The 23,536-nt window shown below is 33.2% G+C and overlaps 1 protein-coding gene across 1 annotated transcript in view; it reads left to right on the top strand.

Annotated features, from left to right (window-relative positions):
* Positions 1-3,397: 3,397 nt before the first annotated feature.
* LOC106716983 (alpha-1,3-mannosyl-glycoprotein 4-beta-N-acetylglucosaminyltransferase A) overlaps positions 3,398-23,536 on the top strand; it is a 36,930-nt gene continuing 16,791 nt past the window's right edge. Inside the window, exon 1 of the mRNA XM_045686135.1 lies at positions 3,398-3,446. The gene's annotated coding sequence lies outside the window, so the exon portion shown is untranslated. The remainder of the gene's footprint in view (positions 3,447-23,536) is intronic.

The following is a 23,536-nucleotide window of genomic DNA, read 5'->3' as shown; positions in this document are numbered from 1 at the left end:
GTTGCAAATGTTCTTGCCGCGTCAGGCTCCTCGCAGAAACAACAACAATAACAATAATCCTAATGTTCAAAACAACAACCTCTAAGCCCCGCAGTTTTTCTCAAAACGCTTTTCGTTCTTCTCTGTCAAATATGCTCATTGAAACCAAGTCAAAATATAGAAGAGATCTGCCTTAGGTAAGGTCTAACACATGTCTAAAGCATGGTATTTGTTAGTTGTAACATTTCTTTAAGTTGAAATAGAGTGTTAGTGTATTATGCCGAAAATAACATTTCAAATTTAAAAAATAACATTAAAAAATTGTAATCAGGCTTATTGATATGATGATGGCATTTGATGATGCTCAAAAGTGTTAATTATTTGCACTAAAAGTTATATTTGCATAGATTAATTGTATTATGTTGTAGAATTCTCCTGATTTCAACGGACTATGTCGCAGTAGATTGTTAATTTTGATAAAAAAGAAACCCACGTATAAAATATTTTAGCTCACTACGAAATGAAAGTATTTAAGAAGTATGTTTAGTTGGTTACATGGGTTACGATGAATATTTCTACAAAAAATGTGAGTGAAGCTCGGATAATGTAACATTTCGTTTGTAATAATATTTTCCTTTAATAAAGAAAGAGTCTATTTGATGAAAATGAAGAAGGTATAACGCTGTTGTATTCAAATTTATTCAGAAAATGATTTTGTTGTCGGCAAATAAACTGGACAAAGACTAGTTTCATTCCTACTATTATATAGATATTGACTTCTAATAAAATTTTTAAATTGTAATTATCGTCTGTATTTGTTTACCTACAGCTTAAGAGTAACACCTTTTCCCCAAAAAATATTATAGATGAAAAAAAAAATTGAATGTTTTATTTTATTTACTCATTTATATATTACACATATACCTTGAGACAATATAATATTGTAACGTTATCTATTTTATAAAACTCATTTTAGATAAATTTCTTTGCCGACTTACCATAGGTTTCTGAGACCAGAATCTCCGCATAAAAAGTATCATTATCCTTGTAATTATCTTTGACAAAACAGAGATAACAATATGTTTTAAACGTGAATTTTCGTCTCAGAAACCTACGGTTATTGAGGGAAATCGCAGGTGTTATTTAGTTATGACAAGAAAGCATTAAGCATGCTAAATGTACATATGTTGAAAGGTCATTACATTAAGCAATTGTTCAACAGTTTTTATATAGAAACTGTATTACTTCATAAAATACTGTTAGACACTGTTTAGTTAAACACGTGTTACAAGGGTTAACCCATTGACCGCCGCTGTTTCATATTTTTGACGTCGACGTGTTATGTTTCACCATAAATATGTGTCACCATTATGCTTTCGGTATAGGTACTTCATTATTTTATTGGAAAACATCGCAATTCGCAAGCCTACGCATTATAATGTATCAATAACCAATCAAAAACCCGCACCGGGCGTTAGAGTCACGGTATAATAGGATTGACGTATGTTTAAGCTAAAATGTATTTGAAACACTGTCGAAATGTTTTATGGTAAAGCCCAAATTGTATTACATGATCCGTGTTATGCTACTCAAATCATTATCATTAGCTCTCAATCTCTATGCTACTCAAATATATCTTACTAATCTTATAAATGCGAATGTTTAGTTTAGATGGATAGATGGATGGATGTTTGTTTGAAGGTATCTCCGAAACGGCTCAACAGGTCTCGATGAAATTTTGCGTAGATGTAGAGCACAGTCTTGAAGGACACATAGGCTACTGATTAAGTTTTTTTTTATCCGCGTGGACTGAGTCGCGGGCTACAACTAGTATAATTTAAAATTTATGGAATTAAATTATGGTTCAAAGAATATGATCAAGGAGAAATCGTTTGCTTTTAATCTGATGAATTCAATAGAATTCTTCTCGAACACTCAATTTAGTTATAATTTAAATTAATTAGTTGTAATTTCTAAAGACCTTTCAGAATTATACTTTTTTTTATTGAAATGAATATTTTTTTTACTTGATTTTGTAACTACGGAGATACTATTTTTTTAGGAATAAAGATAATTAGTCATAGTCATAGTTGTATTTTATAGCTAGTTATAATAAAATGGTTTTCTCAATTTCGATCTATGCTATGAATGAACCTTTCATGTAAATCTTTACTATTTCGGGAAGTTTAAGCTTAGAATCTGGGTTCAAATCTAGATTTTCGTAACGCACCTTCTTAAAACAAGTTACTCTAGCCTAAAAAACGTCGCTTTCAGTATCTGTCAAAAACTTTACATCTACTCGTTTTAATCTTTATCCGTTTGTAAGGTGATTATTGTTATCTCGAATTTCCAAAATATTCTTATGCTCTACTGAGATTCAATCGATTTGTTTAAGAACTTAAGAACAGTTGGGTGAGTCGTGGCTTGGATCACCACAATTAAAGCATCTTTTCTTCATATTCTACGTACGTACGAGTCTGAGGTTGTGTTCCGTCTATAGTCTTCTTTTTAATTTCAGCATGCAGTTGGCATACAGCAAACAATCTTTTATTTTATTAACTACATACAAGATAGCTTTATTCATTTCTATATTCTGTTTTCTATCAACCACCTATTCGATTCATCTTCTATGTCGCCAAGCTCTTTAATGTACAGAAAATATTGTTGGTAGGTTTCGTCTGTTTCCATCTTTTTGCTGACTGGATTTTTGTGAATCTCAGCACTGTTTAATTTATATCAAAATTCTTCTTTTACATATACCTATGTAATATTGCTTCAAAGGTAGATAAAGTGCTTTCTGTAGTTTGTTGTGATGGGATTAGGTGATATGTAGCAACAGATTTTATACACCAAAATTGGTACCCTCTAAATTTGTTTTTCAACATTTTACTTCTTAATCCATTGTCTGAGTTTATTAATTTTGTATTTTGTTGAATTAAATAATGCGGTTTAATTAACATGAATTAGAATCTCCGTAATAAACGGCGAGTGCTTTTAGAAATATTGGTCAAAAACCAAATAATATTGGCGTTTTATATAATTTAGGTGAAGTCGGAATAATTGTAAGCAGCTAAAGGGCTTATATGTTTAAGAAGTGATGAAAATTACCTTGTTGTTAATAGCGTGATAAGAATTTGACCGATCGACGCCGAAACTTCTCTAATTCGGTTTAGGCTTATTGTAATTCAGTTGAGACTTCCTATATTTTTAAGAAAAAGAAAATGATTTACTTGCAAATTAATTTACATTAAGAAAACAAAAAAAGAAACTCGTGCAAAGAATACTAAAATTATCTATAACGTAGTGAATAATATGTATTTAATTTTGTTACAGTTTCACCATGACTCATGGGCCAATTATTTCGCGCGCTTTTGGGAGTTTAACGTCGAATCCTCGAAAGCGCTTCACGACCTTCTTCGTTGCGATAAGCGTAATATTCTTCATCGTTTTTATCAGCAGCGGTGACTGTAAGTATAACCTTTTTATTAAAGCTGAGTTCCAAACATTCTGTCTTTCAAATATTTTAAATGCTTAAGTCTGTACAGGTTCTTGATACCCTGTAACTACTCAACGTATGTTATAATTAGGTACCTACTCAATGAAACGAAATACTCGGTTTTACTTTTATCTACCCATACAAAGTCGTAGGCAATAGCTAGATGTAAGCGTGGAATTTTGCGTACAATGTAACATAATATATTTTTATTGAATTGTTTGAACAAGTGTAAATATCGCCTGTTGTTATCATATTTAAAGCAGCTTGAAAAATCTTTAATTGGTAATTTTATTACCTAGTTGTAGGCACGTTTCTCTAAACACGCGATCCGACGTTTGCTAGTCCCATGAAAGAGGTACATGTGCTTTAATATTAATATTTTTTTTTAAATTTATTTTAAAAGTATTTTTTTTAAATCGACGCTATATTTTTTTAAGCGAATACATGTCAAAAATTGGCAACGAGGTCTGTCATTTAATTCAGTTTCAAGACAACTTCAATACAAGAAGTAAATGGATTACTTTCATCCTTTATGATGTTTCTCAAGGGTTTTAATGACGTCTATCTAATAATACAAATGGAGTAATACATAATTTTACGCAGAGTTAATTGTATTTCGTGTTGTAAATAAAAAAAGGAATTCCCAGTTGGTATTCACCTTTGAAGTATAGAATTTAGTTGCATAGTATTTAGATGGAGCCCTTGTGCACCGTTAAGCGTGACCAATGTATGAACCGTGATGTGTCTGGAAACAGGCTACAAGTCTTATAAACTCTTTGAATAAAATATGGAATGCATGAATGACACGGTTCGAAGAATACTTCCATTTGGATTCATTTCTGAGAATCAATATTATTTCCGCTGTTCGAATACTTGTAAATTTTGAAATAGGACTGGTGCTTGAGTAGACATGTCGGGTAGACGAGTATACTTTAGTTACCGAAGTGTTACAGTTTCAGTTCAAAGGCACTAATCAAGATAGACAGACAATTACAAATGCTATTTATTAACAGCCAGTTTCCATTGCCGAAGCACCGGTAAAAAAGTAAATTTAAGTTTTTTTTAGTTGAGCGAAAATAAATTTTGCTTCAAAGAAAAGCTTCGCAGTCTTGGTCTTTAATTAATTTAACAATTAATTTAAATCAAATGCCATTCATAATTTCTCCCTAATGTTGACTTCCGAAGTTCACGTTTAAATTTTGTGGCATACTGGCAGTTGCATTCTATTAATTCTGACGAGTAACAGTCTGTTTTAGAATCTTAATGAAGATTGTAAAGATTCACCCAGAAAACCATAAATTCTTTACACTGAAAAGAAATTGCACGGAGTAATAATTGTTCTGTCTATTTCTTAAATGAGTGTTACTAAAAGTACTTATACATAAAAGAGCCATAATAAATGAAATATCCTTATTATTACTTCAAAGAATCTATAATAAGTTCTTCGCAAGAAATATATCAACAACTAGCTTTTACCCGCGACTCCGTCCGCGTGGAATAAAAAAAAAAGTAGAAAACGGGGTAAAAATTATCCTATGTCCGTTTCCTGGTTCTAAGCTACCTGCCCACCAATTTTCAGTCAAATCGATTCAGCTGTTCTTGAGTTATAAATAGTGTAACTAACACGACTTTCTTTTATATATATAGAAGATATACTTAGTCCGTAAAGAATACTAAATATAAGTATTCTCGTTATCACTATATTTTTTTAATTCAAATACAAGTTAATATTTGTTCGCATTTCTAAGAGGTCCTTGAACGGTTAATAACAGTGGTATGATAATTTGTTAATGACCTTTATCTATTCAAGTAATGACTTCACGTTGGGCTCTTTAGTAAAGCAATTTGGACTCATTAAAACCTTGTTATTAGACACGCTATGAGTCTGTCTTTAACACTACCTGTAGGATTTTATTCTTGTTATTAAAACATTGCCAGCACTTTTTAAATTAATTAGCGTGTTAAGAAGGGTAATACTTTTTATAATGTTAGTAAGTAGTTTAATGTACATACATATCAGTTTTCATATTTCGATGATAAATAAAAAGAAACCATCTGAGTTTTATAATGTTATTACGAGTATTTGAAACTGAGAGAAAGATGAGTACGCACGCAAAATTTAATTATACTAGGTTAAGTAATAACTTTAATAAAAATATAAGTCAAATATTTCAACGAAATAAATTCTTACTTCACCATCAATAATGTATTAATTAAGTAAAATTAATATTGTAAGAAGGGATACAACATTAAATAGATTAAATTTAATATAATTAGTCTTGGACAGATAGTTAATAAAACGTGATTTTGGTGCAAGTAAAGAACACAAATATTAGAAGTAACGCTGATAACCTATGAGAGTAAAATGTAATCTTAAAAAATGTTATAATCGAAGAATTATTCATTTTTTTTTCTTAATATATTTATACAATAACGAACAATATTAACACGTGTTCAAGCAGTGTTATTCACATAGAAACATATTATTATGTAGGTATTACGGCTTGCTTGGTAATGACAGATGACATCGTCAATACTGTCGTAATTTGATGCCAATAGAGATCTACACAAGACCCGCCATAATTGACATTATCAGATCGGTGATTCGGTCAAATTCATTCAGTATTTGTTTGAAATCAATTATTGTTAGTCTATCCATCCCATCATGTTAGCGTGGAAGTAAACATGCCTCGGAATGCTACCCTACCCTTTTAGTCGCTTTTGATTAAAACACACATATTTTCATTACTGCTTGTTCAATTCGCTATGAAAACATTGCCATAGCCACTATTTGCTTGCTTTGATTACATTTTTTATTAACATGTTATTGAGAGATGAAAAAATACACTACTGCTATTTCATTAGTATAGGCGATAAAAAATAGCTTCGAATAGTAATAATCAATCCAGAAAGTTGGACGATAAGTTTTACTCAGACTTAAATGCTGTTCTCCCATAACCTTAAAAGTAATAATTGTCATACTTAGTCTATAAATAATTTATATTTATTTCAATTTCACGTATCCCCACATCACCGTATCACAGCTGCTAGTTGATTGTTAAATTGTTGGAAACTGTTATAACTTCTAGGGAATTTAGGATATGAAATGCATTTTCTAGCATTATCATTATTATACATATTATATTATATTCGTGGAAGCTAACTAGATTAGTTCATATCCTTCTATAATCAATATCAGTACAATATTCACCTCAGAAAATGACATTGATGTTGATGTCCTGGTTCGCGACCTACATCTAAAATTGCAATAAAATTAAGTAATTAAAACTCTTCATCATACAAAGCGGATTGACAACCTGAACAATTTTCCTTACGTCTATAAAAACTATGCTTTATTTATCATTTGACGACAAACAATTTTCAATATAAAATTGTTGGGTAAATCATGGCAGACAGGTAGTTCTGAACTCAACTTGAAGTCGGGTGCATCGAAGCGGTCATTTGTAAAGCACATTAGCGAGTAACCGACAACAAAGGCGGCGGCGAACCTAACTTGCTGAAGTATGTATGTAGCCGTTAACTGTAATATTACAGTACACGTTACACATGTTTTGAGTAAGTAGTAGTTGAATTGAGGGTTGAATTTCCACCAATAATCATATATATTTAAACAATTACCCCCCAGCAATCAGTTTTATATATTAATAAAAAAGTTCGGTAACGTAGCTATAGTTAATGCTGTTCGATTGACCGTTAAAGTAATACGTGAAACTTATAAAATTATACGTTACAAAACAATTTACTGCTACGACCTCGTCATATTTTAAATTTTTTATGAGATGGAAATGCGACACACGTTGTAATTGATACTGAAGTTCTGGGAAATTATTTTTTTTTGTACCAAATGGCTTTTAAAACCTTCTGTTCTACTTTTATTTGTTAATTAATTTTGTAAAGACCGACCGATCATTGAATTTTTTATTGTTTTTATTGCGTTTTTAATCCAAAACCAAATGTGTGTAATGAATTCAGTTACTCAAGCTTTCAAATAATTTGATTAAAATGTTTGGTAAACACAAACATCATCAAAAAGCTCACAGTAAGCTGTGATAATATTTTTGCATGTCATATTTTATTTTTAAGTTATTTATTATTTACTTCCAAAATTACTGGAATCCAGATGCTGATGCTGATGGAATTTGCAATTACGATTTGGTGATTTCCATTTATAAATTCTCTTTCCCATCGACAAGCGCTCTCAGCTATTTTGAAACTTACCGTACCTTGTGTAAAATTGAAATTAATTATTTTAAAAATTTCATGTTGTATTACTGTGTTCAATTATTTTTTATTGCGTGTTGTTAAAGTTAACAACTCTTTTGTACTCAAGATGACGATACGAAGTACGAATTGTGTGAAAAAAGAAAAATATTGTGCCATGATTCGTACTTGACTTTCTACTATTTGATAATTTCTGTAACACCCATTAATTTCAAGTCAAAAGATAGACTAGTTCTGCTTCTTTGGTTACAGGTTGTGTTTGACCAACTTATTTTATTTTTACTAACGTATTGGTTGAACGAAGGTGCAATTCGATTCGCTGATAAGACTGTCCATAAGATTCTATTATGTGGCGAACAAAGTTAATATACTTAAGGGTGGTAGGAATACACCCTTTACTTTACTCCGACACATGTCTGTTAGGTAGATCATGCAACGAACACTATAAAGGACTTTACTTGGTTTGGTTAATTCATTAGCGAAATATCATAGAATAATAAAGTAGTGAGTAATTTTAGTAAGAGTCTTCGTGTTCCTAGACCACTGGACAATTTGTGATTAAATTTTTGTTCCGAGCATATTTATGCCTAGTAAGTCTGAAGCATGTTATAAAATGTTTTTGAATGTTAATTAAACATTTTGTTGAATATTTAATACTTTAAAATTATCTTGTTTTTGAATTTATTTACTAGCCTTTGCTTAAACCTGCACCGAATAAATTAAGTAGATTAGTTCATACCGTTTTCTTATTGCTACATGTATAGGTAGAATTTATATTTATTTCTAAGTAAATTATGTAATTTTTCCTTCAACAAGTTTGTTTCACTGGGAGTAATTATTTAAAAAAAATATCTGTAACGATGCGTAGTCTTTTGTAGTTAGGTCTTTTGCTTAGTTTTGAAGTACCATAAAAGTTTTAGTTGAGAGGTATGCATATTAAACTTGGCAGAGCTCTGAATTTCAGCTCTTTTCACCATGAACTATTACGTAAACTTAAATTGGCCTCGTGTATTACTTTAGCGTCATTATTGTGTGACGTAAAGGCATTTCATAACTTTATTTCTAAAATCAATGACGTCATAATTCTCGTACGTAATTTTTTGCCAGACAGAAAAGAGGTGACATGCGATTTTAAAGAGTGAGGGAGGTGTTATTCATCTTATATATATAAAAGAAAGTCGTGTTAGTTACACTATTTGTAACTCAAGAACAGCTGAATCGATTTAGCTGAAAATTGATGGGGAGTTAGCTTAGAACCAGGAAACGGAATCGTATGTTCTTTTCTTTCATACTTAGAACCAACAATGATATCCTAAATTCCATTTGACAGTCTTACGTTCTTTCATATCATGTGTTTCCAGTGTTTTGTACGAACAAATTTTCTTCCCTCTTATTCCTTCTCTTTGAAATCCGTACAAGTGTTTTGTTACTGGAAAGCCGCAGAAGCTGAGCAAACAATATCCACAAGTTAATCTTTTATCGTGTTGCTGCTGTTTGAATTCTATTTTCGATTTTAATTAAAGCTTTCAAATCGTCGTTCTTGTCGTTTAAAATTATCCTTGATTGTGACAATTTCATATTATATGACTGAAATTTTTATATGTCTGTAAAATTCATTAATTCAATGTATGGAGCATTTAATAACGGGCGCGGCTTTCGTTCAATTAGCATTTAATGACGTCACTAGATAAAAATAGTCCGAGTTCCGCCTGCTTAGCTTTCCATGTTCTTTCAGCTAAGTAGGTATATTAAATATCGCATAAATTGTGCTTAGTCCATTTCATTATTATCGAGTTTAAATTATCTTTCTTGTAATTTACGTATAAGACTTGATGTAAAAATTGAGGACGTTTTTTTTTATTAAATATAAACTTTATACATGTAGATATATAAAAAAATAAAAACTATGCTACAAGGACGTATCGTTTCTTTGTGGCTTTATAAATATTCAATGTAACCATTTTCTCTTCATCATTCAGTCGTCGTATTAATATGGAAATAAATCCCCAAATTCCCAGTGCAGTGTGCAAATGCAACAATGCTTTGTATACCTTGGTATACCATTATCTTATCTGTCTTTTGTCCTTTGTCTTTTTTGATATTTTACAATGGTTGTAATTTTGGGTTTCTGCTGTCGTAATGTTTTGTCATCTCTCTCATCTTCTTAGAAAAAATGAAAGATAACAGTATGTTTTATACAAGATTTTTGCCTGTAGAATTTGGGAGAAAGTATTAATAATAACTCAAGATAAATGAGCTGTGCGAGAAAATTACTTCTGCTTTTTGGGACACGATTGATCTGTGTCGAATTCACAAATGTGAAACTTTAGTAACAGGATTATGGTATAATTTGTATTAAACTAGCTGTCGCCCGCGACTCCGTCCGCGCGGAATAAAAGCAAAACTTAATAAATAGCCTATGTTTTACTCCAGACTACGTTCTACATCTGCGCTAAATTTCATTAAGAGCCGCTGATCCGTTGCGGAGGTAACTTTTAACAAACTCCCATCCATCCATTTTAACATTAGCATTTATAATATTAGTAATATTTCGTTGCTATTAGCTCTTATTTAACAACAATATTGTTGGGCTGGATCAAATTTTGTTACAGCAATGTTATACGGTTGTGGTAAATGGTGCTGGTTATTTGTGCAACGGTGCGTACAATGTAGGCTAGACGCGTTAGGTTTTTCATGGTGGTTTTAAACCTGTAGACATAGTACACTTAGCAAATCGACGCTGGAAAGCATAAACGCTGTAACCCTTGAAATCGCGAATATGTTTTTCACACGTTAATAATTTGATCCATTATCAAACGATAATGATTTTATTATAGGTTAGCACAAACTACACAACATTGCTAAATACTGCATGCTTGTAGGCGTATCAGCTCACGAGTTATCATTTTTTGGCTCTCCTGTAAAGTTCATACTTTCGGGGTTACAGCGTTTACGCTTTCCAGCGTCGAAATGCACTTTTGTCTCGTATACGCTATGGTTTGCCTAAAGCTTATGTAAGGTTAAAAAGTTAAAATCATCATGCAAAATTAACGTTTGTGGCTGGTGTAATGATGTATGCTCTGTGTACAAAATCCTGGTTTCCCATTATGTAAAACGGTAGCGGCTATGATTTTGCATCGATGATGATTTAGCGCTACTATTATCTTTAGATTGGATATAATGAACAGCAATCAAACTATTGATTATTTTTAACGACGCGACGTTGGGATCAAAAATAGAAAATTCCGAATCCCACTCTGCCGAATGTGACCTTTCATCTGAATTTAATTGCAATTCATTTATATTCGATTTTTAAAATCTATTAATTTACAGTGAAAGATCCTAATGTATAAATGTATGTATTTGCTTGCGTAAATTTTGTCCACTAATTACCATTAAAAGTGGATTATTTTTCAACATGTCCATTTTTGTACAAACGTAATTACGTTATTCAACTTCAGGATAAAAGATGATGGCTTTTCAATAGGGATAAATGAAGTATGATCTGACCTGATTTGTTTCTTGCCAAGCATGGGCGTCGCCGTGGGGGGCAGTGGCTCCTGCCCCATCCCCTCGAGAGAATCGAAAAATGTAAAATAGACGTATAAACTACTTCGAAATACTAAGGTACCTAGAATCCTATAAAGATAATTCTAAACGGCTTGTCAACTTTCTCTTTGAATTAAAAAATCTATTAGTTCCCGTTGATCATCGGATAGTCTCACTTTGATCATTGGATGGCCAGGCCCTTGTTGCCAAGTTAAAAGCCGCAGTCTCTTTAAAGAGGTTTGTAATTTATGTGATTACCATAATAACAAATCAAGTAGAATTATGTAAATATATCCATGTATTTAACATATAAAGAATGTCCTTGGTGTTCCCGCTGCTCGTTTGCCCCCTTCTCTTATAAAAAAAAATGTCCTTTTGGTATAAAATAAATTTGTAAATAAAATTTGTAAGCATGACATAGGGTAATAATGTAAAAATATAAACGGCTTGTAATAACCTTTAAATATAGTGTTAGGACTGTTGAGGGTAGCCACACAAAAAAAAGGTTTTATAAAGAAGCGTGCGCTGCTGCTCGAGGCAGTCTCTTTCCATTCGTCATTGCGGAACGTCTGACATTTTTGTTTGTTTACGTTCGGTTTGAGTTTATACTACAGCGAGGATTATTATGAAGCAGAGTTAAATTCATTATTTCGCTGTTAGTTTAATTCTTTTAAAATACTTTTGCATCAAATATCTTACATCAGAAGTGGGATAGGATCCGCGTGATTCCATCCACTTTGCTCACTCTGTGTTTGTGTTTGCATTTTCGTAAAAAATAAATGCAAAGAGAAAAATGTCAGATCGTTACCGTGATAATTGTTGTAGTCGTAGTAAGTTGAGTCGATATCAAAGTCGTACCAGTGTTCGCGAAACAAGGGTAGCGTGGACCAAGCCGTTTATTCTGCATGGGAATATGTGAGTAGTGAGGCTCACGCGCTGTCTGTGTATTTCACAGCAGACAGGATTGTCGACGCGATCTATTCAATTTGTAATGCGGTAAGATCGAACCAATATTTTTAAATTTCAAGTTTTGATGCCAAATAAGTCAACATCAGACTTTTCAATTAATTTAAAGATGTGTTCTTTACTAAAGACTGAAATTGAATACCTCGATCAGTTTATTAGTGAGGGTCAGGTAAAGCCGAGTCGTGGCAAGATTTAACACGTTACATGCAGACATGATTTTTTCATTTTAAAGTAAACTTGTAAGGCTAGTCGGTTGCGCTGAGCGTGTTAAGTCCTACCTGAGTCAGACGTATGTCATTATGTCGTAATAGTCATTGATGCCCTTTATTAGTTCAGTTTGCTTTGTCCATGTATTGTCGAGATGCTCTGCGTTGCGTAGACTGCGGGATACCCAACTGCAGAAGTGAGATTGTGAACGGAATGTGAGACGTTCTGTATCAGGAGATGCTTCTAGGGTATTTTCAGGACTGACAAACTGCGGGTTGCCATTAATATCATGTAGAGGACGAACTGCGGGACGCTTGCCCTACATGGTGCCACGGTGAGGGGAGTGGACCCCCGAGACATGCTCTGCTTTTTTTTTAACGGTGAGACATCTTATGTTCGTATGACACGCAAACGTCGTGCCTATGTTATACGAACAATTGTGTGATACTACTTGCGTATAATAAGCGAACGTCGTGCCTATGTTATACGAGTAGTTATGTATCTGACATGTGTGTAATAAGCGAACGTCGTGCCTATGTTATGCACATGTAGATGACACATGATATGCGAACGTCGTGCCTATGTCATGTGCTGAAGTCATTTGTGTAGATGAACTATGCAAACGTCGTGCCTATGGTTCACTATGTTGTTGTAAACGAACTATGCAAACGTCGTGCCTATGGTTCACTATGTTGTTGTAAACGAACTATGCAAACGTCGTGCCTATGGTTCACTATGTTGTTGTAAACGAACTATGCAAACGTCGTGCCTATGGTTCACTATGTTGTTGTAAACGAACTATGCAAACGTCGTGCCTATGGTTCACTATGTTGTTGTAAACGAACTATGCAAACGTCGTGCCTATGGTTCGCAAAGTTGCAAAGAAGTACAGGAGGACGAGGACGTCCTCCAGTCAGGAGAGGCCGTGTTAGGACTGTTGAGGGTAGCCACACAAAAAAAAGGTTTTATAAAGAAGCGTGCGCTGCTGCTCGAGGCAGTCTCTTTCCATTCGTCATTGCGGAACGTCTGACATTTTTGTTTGTTTACGTTCGGTTTGAGTTTATACTACAGCGAGGATTATTATGAAGCAGAGTTAAATTCATTATTTCGCTGTTAGTTTAATTCTTTTAAAATACTTTTGCATCAAATATCTTACAATAGATTATTGTTTAGTGTTTTTCTTTTTTTTATTTAAAACACTTTCATAATATTTCTTTATGTAGTACACAGTCGCAGCGCATAATTTAAAGAAAGGCGACCACAATTTCAATGGGTTGTGAAGTTGGTGTTCACAAAGCGCTTAGTCTGAAGAACCTTCTACTTACTTTGTTTTCTAAACTACGAGGGGAGGTCCAAAAGTTCGCGGAATGAAAGGGTTGTCAATGAAATATAACAATAAATTTATTTTTCCTTTTCAATATAATCACCCTTAAGTCTAATACATTTATTCGATCTATGAATTAATTTTTCTAAACCATCGAAAAAATATTTTTTGTCTTTGGCCTCAAAATGGGCCGAAATTGCCTCCTTCACTTCATTATCGTCGGAAAATTTCCTTCCCCTTAGCTCTTTTTTTAAATTTGGAAATAAATAAAAATCGCTAGGAGCCAGGTCTGGACTGTAGGGTGGGTGAACAAGTGGTTCGAACCCATGTGTGTGCAGAGCAGCCATGGCAACTCGGCTCTTGTGAACCGGCGCGTTGTCTTGCAAAAGCAACACACCCTTGGCCAATTTTCCTCGACGTTTTTCTTTAATTGACTCCTTTAACTTTTCTAATATGAGTGCGTAGTATTCTCCGGTTATAGTGGTACCTTTTTCTTTATAATCAATGAGTAATATTCCCTTACAATCCCAAAAAACAGTGGCCATCAACTTTCCCGCCGATTCTGACACCTTGAATTTTTTGGGAGGTGGTGTACCCTTTTTGTGCCATTGCATGGACTCCTGTTTGGACTCAGGTTCAAAGTGATGAACCCATGTTTCATTTCCAGTAACAATCCGCTCCAAAATCTGCACGGGCTCGTCTCCACACAACTCCAAAAAGTGCTTAGACGCGTCGACGCGCTGCTGTTTTTGAAGCGGCGTGAGCATTCTCGGCACCCATCTTGCACTGACTTTTGTCATGCCCAGGTGGTCGTGCAGGATACGCAAAATAGTTGTATCTGATACTCCAACAAATGCAGATAATTGTTTCTTCTTCAAACGTGTGTCTTCGAGTACAAGTTTTTCGACTTTTTCGACGATGTCTGATGTGGTGGCGTCAGCTGGCCGCCCAGAGCGAGAGTCGTCTTCAATTGAATCTCGACCATGTTTAAAAAGACCATGCCACTTATAAACCATTGTTTTACCAGGGCACTGATCTCCATAAACGGCTTCCATTTCATTTAAAATGGTTTGAACGTTTTTTCCTTGCTTGGTAAGGAATTTTATCACAGCGCGATGTTCAATTTTCTCCATATTTGCAGTTTGCTTCCGGATTGACTTGTTCAGCAGGCGAGTACTCGTAAACGAATGGCACTATAGGGTTGAAATGTTATATATATACTAATTATGAGTGCCCAATTAGTATGACACTAAGCGAGCTACCCTATCCCCACTCCATCCCCTCCATTCCGCGAACTTTTGGACCTCCCCTCGTAGGTGAAGCGGCAAATGGTTGAGTTACAACTGCTATAATTTAAAACTATTCGTAGGCATCTTATTGTAAACGAAATAATTACAAATAACCCTTCATAAACCACCAACGTAGTAATTTCTTACAATTATTTCCATCAGTCACCCTTTTTTCGTTATAGAGTATTTTTTACCTCAATATATAGTTTTACAAATATTTTTCTAGAAACCGACTATTTCACCAATATCGTGTAACTCAGGAACTTATGTGGGGAAACATAAAATGTTAAAATATACATAATTAATATTTTTTCATAATGCTAGTTAAAATTAGCAACTAAAAGAATACAATCCTAACGTTTCGACCATTGTTTTGAATAATAAAACCTACACACACACAATAGTTTCATAAGCCATTGTTACTCAGATTATAGTCTGTGTAGGAAACGTTAAAAGCGCATAAGTTACTTTTTTAATGATAACTTATAAATAAACGTTATTTTACACATCTATATCTATATATGTAAAAGAAAGTTGTGTTAGTTACACTATTTATAACTCAAGAACGGCTGAATAGATTTGACTGAAAATTGGTGGGCAGGTAGCTTAGAACCAGGAAACGGACATAGGATAATTTTTACCCTGTTTTCTATTTTTTATTCCGCGCGGACGAAGTCCCGGGTAAAAGCTAGTATTTGATAAAAGAATTTTGAATACATTCTTATTGATATACAATGCGATTAACTGTTTCTTAATTAATTATATTGCACTGATACGTTAATCTTTTCAATTTTACTCATATTATGTGAATTTTTAGATGGATGGATGAATGTTTTTTGAAGGTATATCCTCAACGGCTTAACGGATTTTCATGAAATTTGGCACAGTTGTAGAATGTAGTCTGGCAGAACACATAGGCTACTTATTAACCTTTTTTTTAAATTCCGCGCGGACGGTGTCGCGGGTGACAGCTAGTGGAATATAAGTATGAAAATACCAAGTAATAACAGAGCCCTTTAGTTTACGATTATTATGAGAAACGTACGAAATGTAGATTGTCTGATTTATTATTAAATAAGAATTATAATAATAAAATACTTTTTAAATGCCATGCATCAGTTCCCTTGATAGTATCATACAACTTTTGTATCAAATTTATTATAAAACAGATATTAAATACCTGCATTTTAATTTTAACAAGAGCGTTTTCATGCAAAATTAAACATTATTTTGGTATAGCTTTCAGGTCTATTATTATGAATATGTCAAGCACAAGAATCAATGGCAAACCGTGACCTTATTTCAATTACATATATTCTAGATTCACTGTTATTCACATATTAAATTGTAAATAGGGCAAGAATTTTTTTCGTTTTTTCTTCCTGTTAATCTGTCAAATCCATTCGAATACTACAGCAGAAAGCGGTTTCTTTATTTTAAAAATATCTTGAAACATTTTTTGTAATTAACTTTGAAATATAAATAATTGAAAACAACAGTGTAAGGAGTGTTTGTTTTTAGCTTTTTTAATGAAGGTTTCAATTAAGTATTCATGATTGTTTAAATAACAGAGCATTTTGTGCCGCTAATTAATACCATTGAGTTAAATTTAATAAATAGCGACTATGTTTACTTTTGATTTCGTTTGTCTCAGCTTATTTTTCCTTTCGTTTGTGATTCATAATTTAATTTTTGAATTGTTTAAGATATTGTTAATTAACTGTGTCATGGATCTACGTTGAATTTCGATGTAGCGATACTAGGAAATGAGGGTAAGAAATTTGTGTCTACTTTGCTTCTAAGCCTCTTACAAACTACTACTATAACTATGTCAGATATTTCAGAACTCTTCAAGCTTTGAGAACTATTTAAATGAAGCCATGATGTAATAACAAACATAGCCACTTACCATCAAGTGGGTTTGTGGTCAGGCACTAGTTTATTCAATATAAAAAATAACAGTATAGCTAAAATAACGAGGCAGGTTTTTTTTGACACTGTAAGAAGAAAATGTTTCTCGACATTCTAGATTGAAATGAATGTAATATTCGAAAGAAAAGTAGAACTGAATTCACACTTATCACCTTTATTTAGAAATTGAAATGAAAAATAAACCTAGTAAAAATTATGTTTAAAAACAAAAATATGTTCTTTCAGTGCTATTTGCGTAATAAGTAAGTAATACGTTATAAGTAATACCTAACAATTTTAATCTAAGATCTTCTCAATATAAGATAACTTCGTTAGTAAGAAGTACGCATATTGTTATTAAAAAAGTTACTGTGTGAATCTCTACTATTATTTAATAAGCTCTTTTAATGTTTTGTGTAGGAATTTATACATTAAATAAAGTGCTAAATCTTATTATTTATGTAAGCCGCAAGTTTTGAATCATGTTGATTTTATTACGAACGACCAATTTTTTATTTTATTAACTGCTTCAAATTATACTTAAAGAAAAACCATATTTTGGACGCTAGAAACGATATGTTAAATCTTTTCGTTATTGTGCAATATGTATATATTTTTGTAATTAATTTCTCTCAGTTGTTATAGTTTTCATATCACAGGAAAGGAATGCTCTCATCTAATAATATTCCTAACATTAAAGCTTCAAATAAATGAATAGTTTGGTATGCTTATAACAAGGAACGGAAAGGTAGCACAAAATAAAACAAAAAAACATTTTCCGGAAATTCATTTTCACGGCTGTAAATGCTGCCATTTCCACAAGTTTCCATTTTATTCCGCGGCATTTCAATTAAAAATTCGTTAGTTTGGTTTGTGTATATACATGTAGATTTGTGATCGCTATTGTTTCTCGTTTGTGAACTGAATTGTATTTCGAATTTCCTCTTGCAAATCTTCAAAATAGATTTTTTGCAAATCGAATTGAACGGTAACACCATTGTAATAGCAATCAATTTGCAAAACATGTCACTCGACTTCGTACAGTTTGGACAGTCGAGAGCACTAAACGTCCGCTTTTGGACTCATACTTTCCTAGTTCAGTTGCCATGTTTGATTACAAGCTCCCGAATCGTTACTGTATCGATTATTATTTTACTCAACATACTATTTTGCGAGGTGGAAAAACTCATAAGCAATAAAGTTCTGTTTATCAATTTTTTGGTAAATTTCAATGTTATAATTACAATGTAAGGATTATCATTATATATTTACTAGTTAAGGTGGACATTTGGTATTTCGAATTACGATGAATTGAAATCATGGGAAATATTATGTTAACTACCAAGTCTGCAGGGCACAATTACTATTTTGCTATAAATCTGTTCTGGTATATTAATTATAACATACTAAAGGTTAAATTAATAAGTCTAAAATAAAAATGTTGATTTATATTGTTAGACCTTTCTCGATTCCTTTTTCGATTAAATAAGGTTGTATATAATGATTTAGTAAGTGAAAAAATATTTCATTTTGAAATATGTTTTCTAAGAATTGAATCAGCTGTATCACGTATTCACTTACAATTGAATATATTACAGTGGGCCTAGCACGAAAATTTGTGAATATCGCCATCGTATCGTGACCGTCAAAATTTTTATTAAAATTTGTGCAGCGCCACCTATCGGGCGTAAAGTATACACCAAAAATGTCATAAATTTCACCGAAATAAATACGCAAAAAAGTTCTCGATTGTATACATATAGGTACTTATGTTGTTACTTGAAAGCTTCGCATTTCCTTGCTCTTGTAGATTTTCAACATTTATGAGACACTGTATGACAGCCATAATTTTTCCAACGTAGACTAGGGCAGACTGGGGCAATTTAACTCGGACAGCCGCCAGTCCCGTCTTTTACATGTCATATCTAGTCTATCATCATTTAAAATGTGTTTCATAAAATGTTTACACAAAATATTCCTTTATAGAAATAATTGACTGGAAATAAATCATCGTTTATTTTTTTTTAAAAGTCGATTTTGATATTTGTTTAAGATGCCACACGCTCAGGTATATTTATATATGTTCAAATTTGATTAGCCTCATAGTTTAGACAGATAGATTTTCAACATTAAATTATCTTGTCAAATTGTGTTTTTAGACCTATTAAGTAAGATCAGATAAAACACAAAAATATCAAATCATCCAAAGTTTTAAATTATGTTACAAATTATTTTTGTTTATCATTTTATAGCCTTTGTCTATGTTCAACATAATAATCGGCGCGTATAACGCTTTTGTATTAAACGCCGTCGGGACACTTCAGTTAGCACGCAATCAACTATTCACGCATCGAATCCATTACAACGTACACTTTTGCACGTAATCATCTAAAGGTAAAAATGTAGCCAGTAGCAGTTATTCATTGATTATTATTTATAGATAAAAGTAAATTCACATATCTATCTAAACAGTTTTTGTAAGAGAAATACTCTCTAACCCTCTCAGAACACACTACCAAACTTTCATAACAATCTAATTATTTGTTTAAAATCACATCGGGGACAAACTGTGTCAATATTCCTTCCAGGAACCAGTATATTAACCCGTCAGCATACCGAGTGGGTCCACTACCTATAAGTTATTAGTAAATGACAGAAATTACTAGCCATTTCGTTTCCAACAATTATCGTAATTCTAAGGCGTTAGAAATACAGAGAGTGCAAGGACCTATTTGACGTTTAGACTGTAATAAAACTACAATAGTTTTGTGTGTTGGTTTTTTGTTCTTGTTTCTGACAAACTGACGTAAATAATTAAATTCGACGAGCGCAACAGTTTGTGTCTTTAATTTATTGATAAAATTAGTGTAAAATATTAAAACATTTCCCAACCTAATAAACAACACTAAGTTTCGCAAAGCTTTATTAAAATATAATTAATGCAGTAAAAGGCGGCAGTGCTTGAGAATTGTTCTTCGTACGGCGTACGCGTGTTTTTAATTATCTTCTAAAAGTAATAGTAGTTTTAAGTAGTTAGGTAGTTTTCAAGCTTGACTTTTTTATAAGAGAAGAGGGCAAACGAGCAAGTTATCACAACAACTTAAAGTGAAACAAAGGCTTTTGGCTAAATTACTAGTTTTCCTTCAACATTGATGCTGCAATATAGATGTAAAATAAATGAAATAAAATATAATTAACACGTAGTCTCCAGTTTAAGTCTATAAACGTTTGTAAACATAAGAATCGTATTAACTAAAATTAGAAAAAATTGAATGTAGTTAAATGCATCAAAATAATATGTACTGACGTATCGCTCTAGATGGCGACAAACGTACTAAGAAAAGGCGCTCGTTGTTTCGATTAAAGGTATTTTGTTGATGGAAAGTGCGTCGCGCCCGTGCGACATGTCTCAACGGCGTCGGCGGACGGGCGCCAGTCTGTCGAAGTCGCTTTTTACTCCACTATCATATTATAAACTGCCACATAACGTCGTCATGTTTAACCAAAAAATAGCTTATTTAGTATTTTACAGTATTTTATTACAATAAATATAATGTATTATTCATTAAGTAGCTGTAAGGAATATTGTACCAGTACATTGGATCTTAACTAAATAAAGACAGATAAAGTCTTTGGCCAAAGCACGCCAGGGCAGAACGAGAGGGCGGCAAAAAAAACAGAAAATAGCACGTATTAAAAAGAAGTTCTAGAAATCAATGTTAATTATAAGTGACGTGATATTAATTTTTATCACTAACAAGGGATTATAATAATTAATTTGCAAAAAGCTGCATCGAATGTAATGAAATCCATTACCGAAGATGAATCTGAAACGGACATTTCAATTAGTTGACAGTAGATATATGGAGTATGTGTGGGCAATCGTCTTTACCTTATTAGTTATTTTTATTAATAACAACGTTAAAAGTTACGCAGTTTTTTTATTATTTAAAACTAGAAACTTCTTATATTAACCAAGAAGAGGCAAAATACACCTGTATCGATCATCATCATCATAATCTCACTATACGTCTCCACCGAGCTGGTAGGAGCCTACCCTAAGTTAGGGGTGACTAGGCCATAGTCAACCATGTAGGCCCAGTGCGGGTTGGTACGTATCACAAGTCTTAATTATTGTTTTGTTAACAATGTATAGGTAGTTTTAAGTTTTATTATATTATATTATCAAGCATTTCCGCTGTCCTAACATAATTTTGACGTATAGACCGAGAGGGATGTCTATTACGGTATGCATCAGTCTAACTAAATTATAATAGCTCATGTGTCTCAAATTACTTTTCGTACTGTAGATGTAATGTGATGTTTTGATACCATTTTTGATGCCCATGTAGGTTTTACATATTTTGTAACAGAACCAACCGCGATAGCAGCTTCTCTCTCGTCTGGCTCATCCTTGACTGTAGTATGCAAACGGCCGTTGTCAAGATTAAAATTTCTGTCAAACGTACAAAGTCAGGTCATAAGTATTGTCACACAGTAAAAACTTTTCTTTTAGAATGCTGGCCACAAAAAAGTTTATTGAATTCGAATTTCGAATTGTTCATGGAAATAAAACTGTATCCTTTTTAGAATTTTACTCAGTTTTAAATATGGAGTGGAGTTCATCAGTTATTGCGTTGCATCATTGCGGTTACGCGCCAATTCAAATTTTTAACACACTGAAAAATTTGAATATATCCAAAAGATTCGTTTATCGTACCATCAAATGATACAATGAAGACTCTAATGTAGATGACAGGTCAAGAAGTGGTCGCCCTCGGTCTGTTAGGACTCCAGCAGTGATAAAAGCTGTGAAGGCGCGAATTCAAAGAAATCCCAAACGTAAGCAGAAACTGTTGAACTTCAGGTGCGGTTAAGCAGAACCACGGTGAAAAGGGTGTTAAATGAAGACTTGGGGCTTCGTGCATATCGAAGAAAAACAGGACATCGTTTGAATGCTCGTCTAATGGACCTGAGACTGAAGAGATGCCGCGCTCTGTTGAAGCGGTACGCGGGAAAAAATATCGGGAAATTATTTTTTCGGATGAAAAATTTTTTACCGTAGAAGAGAGCTACAACAAACAAAATGATAAGGTGTACGCACACAGTAGTGAATAAGCGAGCAACCGCATTCCGCGTGTCAAATGAGGTCATTTTCCATCCTCGCTCATGGTGTGGTTGGGAGTTTCTTATTGGGGCTTAACAGAGGTACGTTTTCGTGAGAAAGGTGTAAAAACGAATGCAGTTGTGTATCAAAATACAGTCCTGACGAACCTTGTGGAACCTGTTTCTCATACCATGTTCAATAACAGGCACTGGGTTATTCCAACAAGATTCGGCGCCAGCTCATAGAGCGAAGAGCACACAAGACCGGCTGGCGGCGCGTGAAATCGACTTCATTCGGCACGAAGACTGGCCCTCCTCCAGTCCAGATTTGGATCCGTTAAATTACAAGATATGGCAACACTTGGAGGAAAAGGCGTGCTCAAAGCCTCATCCCAATTTGGATTCACTCAAGACATCCTTGATTAAGGCAACCGCCGATATTGACATGGACCTCGTTCGGGCTGCGATAGACGTTCGCCGCGCAGATTGAAGGCCTGCATTCAAAATCACGGAGGTCATTATGAATAAACTTTAGTGTCATAAGAATCTATGTTTTGTTAAGATCATTTTTGCATATAATGGTCACATCATGAATAAACTTGTTTCCATTATTTTATATTAAAAATGTGACAGAATTTATGACCTGACTAGGTATATACGTTTGACAGAAATTCCTCTTTTAAATTTGCCTACAAATAGTTTTACTTTAGCTGTAGTAAACTACAACAACTGCTCTACAATTGTTTTGTGTTTCACAGTAATTAAACTGCGCTTAAAGTTTCAAATAACCGCAAAATTTTGAAATTGTGTGATTTGAGAGTGAAAGAAATATAATTTTATGTTTGCACCTGTTTATTTACTTGCCTTTTGTCTTTAATCAACTCTACTAAAAATGATTAACTGGTAATATCACCTACAAAATGGCTTACATGCTATTTTATGTAAGCATTTTTCAAAATGTTCAATATACCAAAAAATTCTCTAAAGTGATAAAGAGTGACAGTATCACTGAATCGAGTATATATGCTGATCGTTAGAAAGCAATAATAGAAAACTTGTGCGCTGACGTCACGTGAGTGGGATAAGGCCAGGGAGAGGATTATGATGAATTTTATCCCGAAAATCTCGTCAAATATTTATCTTTAGATAATACTACTTAATTAAAATAACTTGGGCGTTTCATAAGTAAAATATACAACAAATTTAAGAGTGTAATAAAATTGAGGTATCTTCAAAGCGTAGAGAAATTTTGCCGTAGTCTTGTCTTGTCTGGGAAGATGTTGAATTTTTGACGTAGCGGCTTTGAAGCGCTCAATCAATTTTTGGTCTGTATTTTTGCTTCCAGCTTTAATATTCCATTATTTATTTGAAAAGTTAAAAGAATTCGTCCTTCCTTCCTGACCTACGTTTATTTAAAAGAAAATAAATTATCTATATATATAATTGGTAGCGGACACGACGCAACCA

The sequence above is a fragment of the Papilio machaon genome, chromosome Z, assembly GCF_912999745.1.
Source record: "Papilio machaon chromosome Z, ilPapMach1.1, whole genome shotgun sequence".
NCBI classification, from domain to species: Eukaryota; Metazoa; Arthropoda; class Insecta; order Lepidoptera; family Papilionidae; genus Papilio; species Papilio machaon.
This window is presented reverse-complemented; position numbering and strand designations above follow the sequence as displayed.